This window comes from Miniopterus natalensis, chromosome 22, assembly GCF_054644295.1.
Source record: "Miniopterus natalensis isolate mMinNat1 chromosome 22, mMinNat1.hap1, whole genome shotgun sequence".
Taxonomy (NCBI): Eukaryota; Metazoa; Chordata; class Mammalia; order Chiroptera; family Miniopteridae; genus Miniopterus; species Miniopterus natalensis.
In genome coordinates, this window is record NC_142102.1 from 5,445,983 (window position 1) to 5,459,250 (window position 13,268).

General features: G+C 51.3%; 1 long non-coding RNA gene across 2 annotated transcripts; it reads right to left on the reverse strand.

Annotated features, from left to right (window-relative positions):
• Positions 1-5,166: 5,166 nt before the first annotated feature.
• LOC148090714 (uncharacterized) lies at positions 5,167-8,931 on the reverse strand. 2 transcript variants are annotated; one of them, XR_015716366.1, is made up of 3 exons: positions 7,486-8,931; positions 6,441-7,107; positions 5,167-6,043 (listed from the first exon to the last, which is right to left on the reverse strand). It is a non-coding gene; the product is annotated as an uncharacterized LOC148090714 (long non-coding RNA). The 2 variants fall into 2 exon arrangements; XR_015716365.1 differs by having other exon boundaries at positions 7,450-8,931.
• Between the last annotated feature and the right edge of the window lie 4,337 nt (positions 8,932-13,268).

Below are 13,268 nucleotides of genomic sequence, written 5' to 3' on the forward strand. Positions count from 1 at the left end.
AGACAGAACCCAGCACGTGAGACCCAGGTCTCCAGGACCGGCTCTGAAACCAGGACTCCATGTACACTGGATTTATCCAGTATTTGCATCATAAAACTCAGCCAATCGTCTCACCCACTCCCCTGGAGAGCCCTACTCCACGGTAACAAACATCCCTGCACCGTGCCCTTTGCCCCTAATGTCCCCTCTACTTCCTCCCTTGTTGCAGAGACTCGCAGGCTTGTGGCATCAGACTTGCGTCTTCTAAAACTGGGCCTCTGCTTCCTGGATACCTCCCTCACAGCCACCCAAGAGATCCCCACCCTGACTCCAAAATCTCACATTGCCTCTGGGGTGAATGGGGTTGGATGAGGTGAAAAAGTAGAGGCAGCCCACAGGGCCTTAGGGGGAAATTTTAAGCCCCCATTTGAAGGTCAAGGCACAGGGCATAGTGGCAGGGATGGGGACAGAGGTGAGCAAAGGGAGCCTGGGCCCTGCTGCAAAGGCTCAGAGATTGATGGTCAATAAATAAAGATGCATTCAAGGTCACTATGGAGCCACCAGACCCAGGCTGGGCCAGGGGGCGAAAATTAAGTTGAAGGGAGAAAGTTGGCAAGGGGTAAAGGTGTGATTATTTCATGAGAGGCAGAGGGCAAGCATCTTGCGCAATGGGCAGTGGGAACAGCTGTGCAGAGGGACACAAATCCAAGGTCAAGTGACAGATCCAGGCTGTGGACCTCCCCCAGCCTTGGTCTCTAACTCACAGGGGGCTTGGCCATGGCAGAGATCTTCTGGGGACCCATGGTCTCTTGGAAAGGAGGGCAGGGCTGGTCTAAGACATATCCTCCCAGATCCACCAGAAGGGCTCTTGGCTGTCACTGAGGCCCAGTCCAAGACCCCAGTGGGAGTGGAGGCCTCAGCCCCAGAGGCTTCACCTTGGCGCCTGCCATAGTGGGTGGGGGCGGTGCAGCCAGCCAGCTCACTTCTAACCCAGCTGGCAGTGCCCAGAGTGTCCAACCCTATTAAGCCGAGTCATTAAGCCGGAGCAACAATCAGCAAGTTGCCCTGAAAGCCGGGAAGGAGTTGGCAACAGTGTGGTTGTGCACGAGATAACGTGCTCTGGGGGCTGGGACACCTGGATTCTAACCCAGGCTCTGCCTCCATGGGTTGACCTTGGAAAAGCCCCTGGTCTTGTCTGGGACTCAGTTTCCTCAGCTATGTCACAGACAGAGGGCTTTCTGGTTTCTGTGTGACTATGATGGTGCCTGGGCTGGCACCCCACTCGGTCAGAGACAAGGTTCCAAGGCAAGGTGTTGCCAGGCTCCTAGGCCTGTTGGGTAGGGGAAACAATAACAAAGCAGGAACAATAATAGTAACAGCTAGCAGCTGCCATGTACCCAGCACTCACTGTGTGCCCAGTAATGTTGTCCCCCAACTGACATGTTCAATCCTCACAATAGCCCCAACAACATAGCTCCTGTCACTGTCCCCACTTTACAGATGAGGAAACTGAGGTACAGAGATATTTATGTAATTTGTGCAAGGCCTTCTGATTAGCAGAGTCGAGATACAAATTCAGGTAAGGGTGAATCAGAGTTCATGCTCTTAACTACCAGGCTACACCCAATGGTCTCAGGACTAGGGAGTAATGGGAAAGCAAAAAGGAGATATACGAGGGGCATCCCATGGGCCTCTGCACCCATTGCCCATCATTTGTCAGCAGAGCCTGTTAGTACACCCCTCCCCCAACTATACTTTGAAAAATTTTGTGCGAAAGTAAGATACATGTAATAAGTCCTGATGACGCCATGATGTTTAGGTGGGCAGACCTCACCTTCAATGGTGGTCCCATAAGATGATGATGGAGCTGAAAAACTCCTGCCGCCAAGTGACACTGCAGCCATCTCAACACGTAGCACAACACATGGCTCACTGTGTGTGACGGTTTGGGTGCAAACGAACCCACTGCGCTGCCAGACACATGAAAGTGCAGCAGATACAACCATGTACAACATGTAGTACTTGATAATGATGATAAACGACTATGCTATAGGTTTGTGTTTACTATACTACTGTTTTTATCATTATTTAAGAGCATACGCTTTCTATTTATAAAACAAAAAGTTTGCTGTGAAACAGTAACCCCTACAGCAGCCTCATTACACCTCATGGTGACTGTCTCTTGGTTGCACCATTTTCTCCTGTGCTTGATGTAATGTTGTGTTGTTTTAGGCCCAGGAGCAGTCGGCTGTACCACACAGACTAGGTGTGTGTAGGGCTATCTAGGTTGGAACTATATCAACTCCAAGCTTCACGCTGCCCTCTTCTTGATGACCAACACACCAGTTGGCAGTTACCTGTGTCTGTCATCACTACAGTCATGCATCGCTTAATGGCAGGCACAAGTTCTGAGAAATGCGTCCTGGCTCTGAGAGGGCTCCTCTTAGCTCTCATTCTCTGGGCAGGCAGTGCAGGGGAGGCAGCTGGAAGCTAGGGGATTATGGTCGGTGCCGAGCTCACCAACCTTCCCCTGGGCCAGACTCAACCCTGCGGGCTCCCACGTCCTGGACTCCTGCCTCCATCTCGCTCCTACTCCAACACCACTGCCAGATTCACCTTCCCAAACCAGGCTCTCCCTAGGCTTCTGCTGCCTCCCCGTGTCCGGGGCTCCTCTCTGCTTGTTCTCTGGCCCGGCTGTCCTCATGCTTAGCTGCCCCTCATTTGGCCACACCAGCCTATCCAGACTAGAAGTTAGCCTGGCCCTAACTTGCCCTGTCTTATAGGCACATTACTACTCTACAACCACACCCTCAGTCCACACAGTGCTCCTGCCTGCCACCCCTGCCACCCAGGCATCTACACCTTCCAAACCCAGGAGGAGCCATCCCCCCTTCTCCAGGTCCTTTGAAACCCTTCCTCCAGCCTGAGCTTGTTCAGGCTCAGAGAGGCAGGTGTCTCTACTGGATACACTCAGTGGGCACCCCTGATGGATGGTGTGGTCTACAGCCACAGCCTCAAAGGGCACAGACTGTTGCAGTTCTGGCCCAGCTGGTTCTGCCTCTCCTAGCCTGGCCTCTTCCTTCCAGACACAGCCCATGCCCTTCGGCTCCAGCCCTGGGGCCAAGAGAGAGGGGCAGCCTGAGGTGGGGGGTCAGCTGGGAGGGGCAGAGCAGCAGTTGTCACTGTCTCTGACTTTAGCACAATAGAAACAAGGGCTCCGAGTTCTTTCCTCACAGCTACTCTGGAGAGCTGACAGAGCAAGCAGTATCCTCCCCATTGGATAGATGGGGAGACTGAGGCTTAAGAGAGTGTCTTACCCAGAGTCACGGAGAGGGGCTCCCAGCCTTCTGGGAAGAGAGTTCTTGATGCAGCAGGGAGGGCAGCCCTTGAGCTTTTGGAAGCAACTGTTGCACACCGGCTGCCCAACCTTTCTGCTAGGCCAACAGGGGCCAGGCCTTTTGTCTTCTTCTGCACAGAGGTGATACTGAGGCTCAGAGAAAGTCACTAAGCAAGAGAGCAGAGGACTGGCCCTGCAGCCCTGGGTTTCCAGTCTTCTTTCCCCCACAGGCCCTCACTTGCTTCCCTTTCCCGGCACAGGCAGAGCTCTACCTTTTGTGGGGTCTGCAAAGCAGGCCCAGGCCTCAGTGAGCCCAGGTGCCTAGCCTCCTCCAGGGTGTCCAGGCCCTCACCCACTGCTTGTCACCATGGGCCTGAGGCACAGACCTCAGAAACACTGGGCTCCTGACCCCACTTTGGCCCCTCCTTGATTGGGGCAGGGAACCTTGAGAACTAGCAGACCTTGTTACTTATTGTCCAGGACGAAGCTTTAGAGGCGTGCCTATGAGCACCTCGTGGGGGTAGGGCCTTGGTCTCCAGGGAGGAGGGGAGGTGGCAGGACAATCAGTTCTCAGAACAGATCCAGAACCCGTGGGTGAGGGAGTATCAGTCAGCTTAACTCAAGGTGCCCATTATCCAGGGAGGGGCTGGACTTCATGCTCATGGAGGCCTTGCCAGTGAGGAGCCTCTAATTCTGGACGGATAGGAGTCCACTCTGGGTTCTCTGCCCAGCCATGCAGGATCCTCTGTGTCTGAGGCATATTCATACTTACTCCCTTTTGCTCTGTCCTTCATTCCTTCCTCTAACCCGCTCCCCCCCTCCAAAACAATGGCCACGCATGCTGTGGTTCATGCACTGGCAACTTCTCCAAGTCCCTGCAGAGGGCTCAGAACCTGCATCCATCCCTGTTCTCCCCCCACTCTGCACTCTGCCACCCAGACATCTCCAGTCCCTGAATTTCCTGTCCTCCTTTGCATCTCCTCTCCCACTGCCAATACCTTTGACCATCCAAGGCCTGTGTCAAGTGCCCCTCGTGGGCTCAGGGGTTCCATGGGTCTGCCTCCTCCCTGCTCTTGGCTGGGGAACTCCAGGGCCAGGACCTTCTCAGGGTTCCCCACACCTTGGACGGTCAGGGCCTAGGCCTATTTCTTCTGGATAGCAGATTAGGACATACAGCAGAAGGACTGTGGGGAACCTTCATCCACAGTCAGGCAGGCAGGGAGGCTGAAGCCCACAGAGGGGCAGTGGCCTGCCAAGGTCACACAGCAAGCTGAAGCCAGACCTTTTGACTCCCCCTGTCCTTCTCTGTCATTGACTCCACATGCCCGATGAAATAGGGAACATTCTTAGTAACTAGAAAATTCTTCCTCTATCCAGCCATAGCCTCCGAATCATGTGAGTCATCATTCAGTGGAGTCCCCCTTGGCCACGCAGAGGAGTGGACACTGAGTAGCAGCTCCACACAACACACATCCCAGTCCAGTACTTAATCCATCCAGACCTTGCCTTCACGCCCAGATAGAGAAACTGAGGCCAAGAGAGCAAAGCAGCTTGCCCAGGTTCACACAGCAGAGTACAGACCCTGACTCCAGTCCCAGCAGAGACCCGACCGACCACTGACTTACCTGGTCGCCAGGTTTTCTTGGGTGGTCCCCAAGCTCCCATCCAGCCGGCAGTCCTGCGGGGCATCTCTGCTGTCTGGCATGCTGGGGTCCTTGGGGGGAAGCTGCGTTCAGCTCCAGAGCTGTGTGGCGTCTGCCTCAGGCATCAGCTGAAGAGAGCTCAATCTTGCACTGCTCAAGGCTGGCCTTGAGTGGGCAGTGGAGGCGGGCATGGGGCGGGGGGGGGGGGGGAGGCCACTGGAGTGGCCCAAAGAGGCCATTTTCTCTCTATTTTTAGAAGCTCACAACACTCCTCAGTGGTGAAGTTGCTCAGGATTGAAACTTTCCTTTTCTTGGTGGTTTTGTTCTACTCAAGCAGAGGAGAATTTCAATGAAGCCAGTGTTCTTTCTGATGCAAATCCACTCCCGCTCTCCCAGGAAGCCTGGCCAATCCTCCTCAGCACTGAGCTGCACCCCAACCCTGGTGGCTGCTCACCCTGACTGCCTCAATCTGCAGCCCTGCCTCACCATCACTGAAAGGGGCCTGGGTCGGATTTCACCCACTCGGCCCATCTCCCCTAAGCCCACGCTAAAAGCTGGTGGCCCAAGGGAGACCCCTGGGTGTTGCCCTCCAGGAGACATTCCCAACAGTTAGGACTGTTAGACAGGTGACAGAGCATGGCACTAAAGCAGACCTCCCTCATACAGAGTACCTAGGGAGGTGGCCATCCACGGGCACCTAGATACATGCACCATCTGTCTCCCAGCTAAAGGGAAGAGCAGTGTTAATGGTGGGTGTGCTAGGGTCCAGACACAGAGGAGGGGCGGGGAGAACAGCAGAAATCTCCACTCTAAGACTAACTGTGCTTCAGTCCCTGGGACAGCGGGAACAAAGTACTGGAGACTGGGGGGCTTAAAACAACAGAAACTTAGTCTCTCACCCTGCTGTAGGCCAGAAGTCCAACATCAAGGAGCCATCAGGGCCCACTCCCTCCCAAGGCTAAAGGGAAGACTCTCTTCTGCTGGTTGTCAGCAGTCCCAAAGTTCCTTTGCAAACGCTCACTCCAATCTCTGCTGCCATCTTCACAAGACCACCTTCCCTCCGTCACGTCTTAACTAATGATATCTGTAAAGACCCAATTTCCAAATAAGGTTACATTCCAGGATCTGGGTGGACATGAATTTTGCTCTTCCCTTTAGCTGGGAGACAGACGGTGCATGTATCTAGGTGCCCCTGGATGGCCACCTCCCTAGGTTCTCTGTATGAGGTCTGCTTTAGTGCCATGCTCTGTCACCTGTCTAACAGTATAACAGTATAATCCAGTATAACTCTATACAGAAGGTGTTGGTGGGGAGTACTATGTCTCCAAGAGGGGTCAGTGAGTCAAGCCGAGCTGCTTGGAGGACATGGGTTTCAGGCTGGAACAGGGTGTATTCTGGGGACCAGTAGAGTGTGGCAAGGTGGGGCCCAGCCCATGGTACACTCTCCAGAAACAGTCCATGGATGATACAGGTATTCTTACCTGGAGACTGGGTACTCCTGAAGTCGCAGGTAACATATGTGTACTGTGTATGTACTCGTCTGTGTGTATATGTGTCGCTGTGTGGTGTGCGCATGTACGTGCATGTCCATATTGTTTCTATGTGTGTCTATGTATATCTATGTGTGTGATGTGTGTCTTTGTGGGTGCATGTAATTTGTGTGTGTATTTTATAGGGGAGGGCTCCTAGCCCTTTGCAGATCCTTGAGGAGGTCTGTATGTGACAATGAGGAACCACAGGAAGTGGAAACCCCCAGGCTCTGGAGTTACACAGACATGGTTCAACTCCTAACTCTTCTGTGTATTTGCTGAGTGACCTGGGCAAGGGCATCCACCTCTGCACCTGAGCTCTGTCACACTGGGGTGGGTTAGTAATCACTGCTTCTTGGAGGTGTGGGTGAGGAGGGAACTAGGAAGAATGGGAGGTGCCTGGAATGGAGCCAGATGGCCAGGTGGCACTGCTTTATGTTGAAGTGGGACCCTGGTTTTTGGTGCTTGTCTGCCTCTTTCCCTCCACTGGTGTCTGGTAGGGACACTGTTCCACACGAAGGCAGAAACAAAGACTTCCAGAAGCTGCTGATCTGGACCTGGAGGATGCTGGGTGCACGCAGAGCTGGTTTTTCCTTTCCTAGAGATTAGATAGCGCGGCCTGCACGGAGGCGGGTGAGAAGTGAAAGGTAGAATGAGGGTATGTGGGGTGGGGAAGTGAGGGGGCCCCCCCTGATATGGGAGGAGGCTTTCCGCTTACTGGGACCTGCAGGCCCTCTGACCACACCTCCCACATCTCCTCCCCCACACCCAGCCACGCTGGCCTGCATTCTGCTCCTCTGCCTCGGGGCCTTTGTGTAATTGTCCCTTGGCCTGGGAGGCACTATCTCCATGAATCAGCTGACTCTCCTTCACCTCCCTGTCTTCACCTCAACATCATCCTCACAGTGAGGCCTCTCCTGACCACCCATCTGAACCCACACCCCACCCAGCATGTTCTCACCATTATTTCACTCCAGTGTACTGTGTATTTTATCACCTTTCTGTCCCCTAGAATGCAGGCTCTCGGAAGGCAGGCGTTTCTGTGGGTCTCTTTAGTTCCTTCTCTGACCACGGTGCCTGGCACAGAATAGGTACTCGGTAAACATCTGTCAGCGGAATGACCTGTGACCAATGACTGCAACTGTGGTTCAGCTGTGGACCCCTACCACTGTGGCACAACAAACAGCTCCTTTTGGAAAAGGTTCCTGGGTGTCTGCAGGCTCCATGTAACAGACGATGATTCAACGTGAAGATATGCTCTTCGGTTAATAATGAAAACAGGGTGATCAGGAACACCAAGAAAGACAACATGCAAAAGTAAATCATGGCACAAGTAGGAATGTGGAAACTGTCAGCAGTGAATTGGAAAAAAGAGAGTCTCTGTGTCCTCAGTGCTAGGCACACTGTCTCTGTGCCCCCATCCTATAGGGAAGGAGACCACCACAGCCACTCAGCTTAGCTGTCACAGCAAAGTCCTAGCTCACTCACTGGCTTTCAACTCTGACAATCAGGACCAGTTTTCCCATTAATCTCTGAATCCCCTTCATGACGTTCACCATATCTGCCTCTGGGACTGCACATCATTTAATCATTTTCATCACCTTGACTCACTTTTAAAATTTAAAAATTGGGGCCTTGGCCGGGTAGCTCAGTTGGTTAGAACATCATCTCAATATACCAAAGTTGTGGGTTAAATCCCTGGTCAGGACACATACAAGGATCAATCAATGGATACATGAATGAGTGGAACAACAAATTGATGTTTCCCTCTCTCTCCCTTCTCTCTCTCTAAAAATCAATTAAAAATTTTTTTAATTGATTCTAGTTTCATCCTAAGCAATGAGATTTGTGAAACCACAAATTGAAGGGCTCATAATATATACACATACATACACAGATATTTCCCAATGCATATTAAAATTAATACGAAACAATTTATTTATGTCTTAATTCAAATTATTTGTTATTATTTTGCTTTGAACTTCTTGAGCTACTTAGCGTTAGGTAGGAAGCTACTCTTTTAAATGTCCATGTACCACCTCTAATATTTGATCATAGGACACTTTTGGCATCTGCTATAGAAAAAGCTGGGAAATTTTAATTTTGTTTTCATTAAAGAAGGTAAATGTTATTCACGGTAACGTCATGGAAGTTCAGGAACGGCTGACAGAGAGTGGGAGGTAAATAGGTCTCTTGCACCCTCACCAGATGCTGAGGGCTGTGAGATACTGTGACAGTAGATGGAGCAAGAGGTGCGTGACCATACTGCTCAAATGCAGGCACAAGAACAGAACCAAGAGTTAAGGTGCAGTGATAGGGCAGGAGAGCAAAGGTGACGAGCTCATCACTGCACAAAGGTATCATTTATGGCTGGTCAATCAAGACCTAGATATAAACTTATGCTTTTTAAAAATATATACTTTTCATTGATTTTTAGAAAGAGAGGGAGGGAGAGGGAGGGAGAGAGAGAAGCATTGATGTGTGAGTGAGAAACATCAATCAGCTGCTTCCTGCACGACCCCTACAGGGGATGGAGCAACTGAACTGGCAATCTTTCCTTGCAGAGGACAACACCCAACCAACTAAGTCACATGGGACAGGGGAAGCTTATGCTTTAAAACTGTGAAACTCTCCTGGCCAATGTGGCTCAGTGGTTGAGCACTGACCTATGACCCAGGAGATTGAGGTTCAATTTCCGGTCAGGGCACATGCCTGGGTTTTGGGCTCGATCCCCAATAGGGGGCGTGCAGGAGGCAGCCGATCAATGGCTCTCTCATCATTGATGTTTCTCTCTCTCTCCCTCTTAATTCCTCTCTCTGAAATCAATAAAAAACAACTGTGAAACTCTCTCAAGAAAGATGTATTTAGAATAGAAATAGTTGAAAGAAAAAAAAAAAAAAGAGGTGCCTTGGGGGCTGGGGCGGGGGAGTACTGCTGTGTATTTTCAACATCAGTGATTCTAGTCTACTTTTTGTTACCATGTGTATGTAATGTAATTTTTATTATTTTTTTAATTTCGAAAAGCTGCAACCTGAGGCTCTGGCTGGAGGCCTCCTGGTCTAAGCCTAGGCTACACCAGGACTACAGGCCTCTGCTGGCCCCTGGTGGCCACAGAACATCCCACTTGCCCAAGTTTCCAAGGAAAATTCCCATGGAACTTGCAGTCACCATCTTCCTCCATCTGTCTCTCCCAGTCCGTGTTGTGCTCCCCTTCCCCCCCATGTGCCCCAGACATCTGATCCCAAGGCCCAACTGTGAGAATCCTGTGCACCTGAGGGCACTGCAGCCCTGTCCTCTTGGTTCCCTTTTTGAACCAAATGGGTGGGGTTTGGGTCCCAGGATCTTAGCTGAGCTTCCTCCAGCTCTACAGAGAACCCAAGGACTTTTGAGGCTCAAATCCCTCTCCCTAGAACTCAGATTCTCAGAGATTTAGGTCACCAGGATAGCTCTCCTGCAAGCAGGAGAAGTAGGCACATAGAGGATTCTAGTGAGTGGGGACAGGGCTGGGAGTGGGTGACATGCCCACCTAGGACCAGGCCCTTTGGGGCAGGAAATTTGGGTAGAAGAAGAGAAAGAAGGTGGCGCCCTGAGGCAACATCTTCCCTCACCTGAGGAGATCTGGATCGAGGGCCACATGACCTTCGTGGATCTGAATGGTACAGGGCAGAGGCTAAAGACACTGGATTACCTATGTGACCCAAGCCAAGTGTAAAATGGGGAATCTAGGTCGCAATGGCAGAAACCCTAACTGAAACCAGCTTAGCCAAAAGGAAAACAAAATAACTCATGCAACCCAAGATGAGGTTAACAACTAACTATGAGAGGATGAGGGATGCAGACTGGGGAAGAGCTGGGTCAGCCACCTGGACAGACTCACAGCTCTCCGCCTCCTTGTCCTCACTCTACGCTGGCTCCCTCCTGTGGAGACGTGGAGACTGGAAGGAGATAGCAGTCAGTTCCCTCCTTTCTCCCTCAGCGGAATGGTCTGAAGTACAGAGCCCCAGCCTGTCTACATGTCCTATGTGACATAGCAGAGACCTATGATCTCTTGTCAAACAGTGGGCTGCTCAGAAATGCTCTCGCCACCTTGTATCTGCGTTCCTCCCTTTCCCCCGCCTTTCCTTTTTCCCTTCACTTTGGTGCTCTGGGATCCACTCCCAACAAAGCCTTAGGGTATAAGCTTTGCTGTGGGCTGTTTAGGGAAACCTGGGACAAGACAGCTGCTCACAAGCTGTGTGACCTTGGATACATTACTTAACCTCTCTGTGCTTCAATTTTTTCATCTGTAAAATGGAATTATAATAATTTGTACCTCACTGGGTTCTAGTAAATTAAATACACAAAGAGCACTTACAGCAGTGTGGACATTTTCAATAAGAGCTTCTCCTATTTATTTATTTATTTATTTATTTATTTATTTATTTATTACTGGGACCCTACAAAGCTCTAAACTGAGACAGAGGCAGGTCACCATGAGGAAAATGGAGGTTTGGGTGACTGTCTCCTGGCGGCTGAGGGGGCTATTGCCTCATCAAGCTGGGTAGTGGGCTACAGCTGGGGATCCCAAACACCAGGGGCTTCTGCTCTGAGTCTGGGGACCTCTCCAGCTTCTGCCTGAGCTGGTTACATCTATGACCTCTCCCCAGGGATGGCCAGGAATGGGGAAGTTGGACAACCATCCAAAGCTTCAGAGTCCTGGCAAGTGGCCCAGGCAGAAGAGTCAGGGCTGAGGCAGGCTGGGGCAGGTCAGCGCTGCTCAGCATGGGAGCTGCAGATGCAAGCATGGCTAATCCGCCCTGCTCAAACCCCGCATCCTACTTAATGTCAGGCATCCACATCCACGTGCGTCATCATGGTGATTCTGTCGTTGGGGGACACTGGAGGGGGCTGGGACATGCCAAGCCCCACAGCTAGCCCTTACAGACAGGACTAGAGCCCAGGGCTGCCAAGCTGTGGGTGGACACTCATCAGAGGACTGGGCAAGGGTGGGGGTGGATGGAGGGGGGTAGGGTGATGGTGGAGGTTGCACTGACCAGGCAATGGAGTCTTCCCTGACTGTTCTCAGGGACCCAGTGGAACTTACAGTGCTGGGCAGTCACAGCTGAACGAATCGGCATTTTCTGTAATGTTGCCCAACAGCCTAAAAAACTATTTTTTTGTTTTTCCAAACAGGAATTTGACCACCTCAATAGACTACTGGTAGAACTTCAGGAACTTCATTCTTTATGGGGGCCTCTCTGAGGCAGAACGCAGACAGACCTTGACTCCCCACCCCACAAGAAGGCAGGGTGAGCCCCATGGGGAAGAGTCCCTACCCTGGCTGATTGGGAACAGGTGGGGTCAGCCTTGATCAACCCTTCCTGAGGACCCCTGAGTCACCCGGGGACTTTCTGAGCCTTTGTGACTGCTTCTCTTAGGGCTTTGCCAGTTTGTACAGGACTTTCACACTGCAGCCTGCGGGGTGATAAAAAGGGTCAGAGGGGTGGGAAAGGCCCAGGTAAAGGGGCTGGACATCCACTGCCTCCCCTCACTCCAGGCTTCCCTCACTCACTTCCTCTGAGGCTCCCTTCCCAGCTAGGCTGTAACTCCTTAGAAGTGGACCTCCTGTGCCGCCCAGTGTTCAGAGATGGATGAGTGGCCACACTGACTTGCACTCATCTGCCTGAGTCTGTGGTCAGACCTCAGCTGGGAAGGGAGCCTTAGACACCCTAACAATGAAAACAGGACTGTTTTTAAATCAAGCTTTTGCTGTATAAACAGGCTCTATGCTAAATAAAACATTTATGCACATTCTCTCATACAATCTTACACAACTACCACTACTACTACTAGTTATCATTATTTCATAGATGAGGATACTAAGACACACACAGGTAGCAAATAAAAGAGCTGAGCAGGGCCACCTGCCAGAGCCATCATCGTGTGTGTGACTTGGGGAAGGAGGCCTCTCTCCTTGGGAGGTCAGAAGTGGCTTCCTGGTGAAGGTAACTTTTCAGTGAAGGAGGGAGTGGATTGCAGGCACTGAGTTTTGTGGGAAAAACACTTCTAGAAACAAATGTAGGAGGTAGAAAAGTGCCAGGAATGTAGAGTAACCTAGGAGAGCACCTGGGGACAGGGGGGGACTGACTGAAAAGAAATATAAGTTCATAGGTTTCAGACCCTGACTGCTGGCTAAGGGTTTGGGGTTTGTGGTTGGCAGAATTATGGCCCCTGAAGATGTCCGCATCCTGCTACCACAAACCTGTGAATGTTAATTTACCTGTCAAAAGGGACTTTGCAGGTGTGACCAAGTTGAGGGTCTTGAGATTTGAAGATGATCTGGGATCATTCGGTTGGGCCAATGTAATCACAGGGATCCTTATAAGGGGTAGGGCAGAAGGGTCACAGTGAGTGAGGGAGATGTGATGATGGACACAAAGTCCGAGAGAGAGAGATCTGAAGATGCTTCGCTGCTGGCTTTGAAGATGGAGGATGAGGCCATGAGCCAAGGAATGAAGGCGGCTTCTAGAAGCTGGAAAAAGAAAAGAAAGGGGTTCTTCCCCTCCAGCGACAGGAAATGAATACAGGGCTCTGGGCGAGCACAGTGTGGGGTGCTGGGGTTTTCAGCAGCCTCATCTCACTGACATTTTATTTATTTTTTTAAAAATATGTCTTTATTGATTTCAGAGAGAAGATGGGAGAGTGAGATAGATAGAAACATCAATGATGAGAGAGAGTCATTGATCGGCTGCCTCCTGCACATCCCCTACTGGGCGTCGAGCCCGAAACCCGGGCATGTGA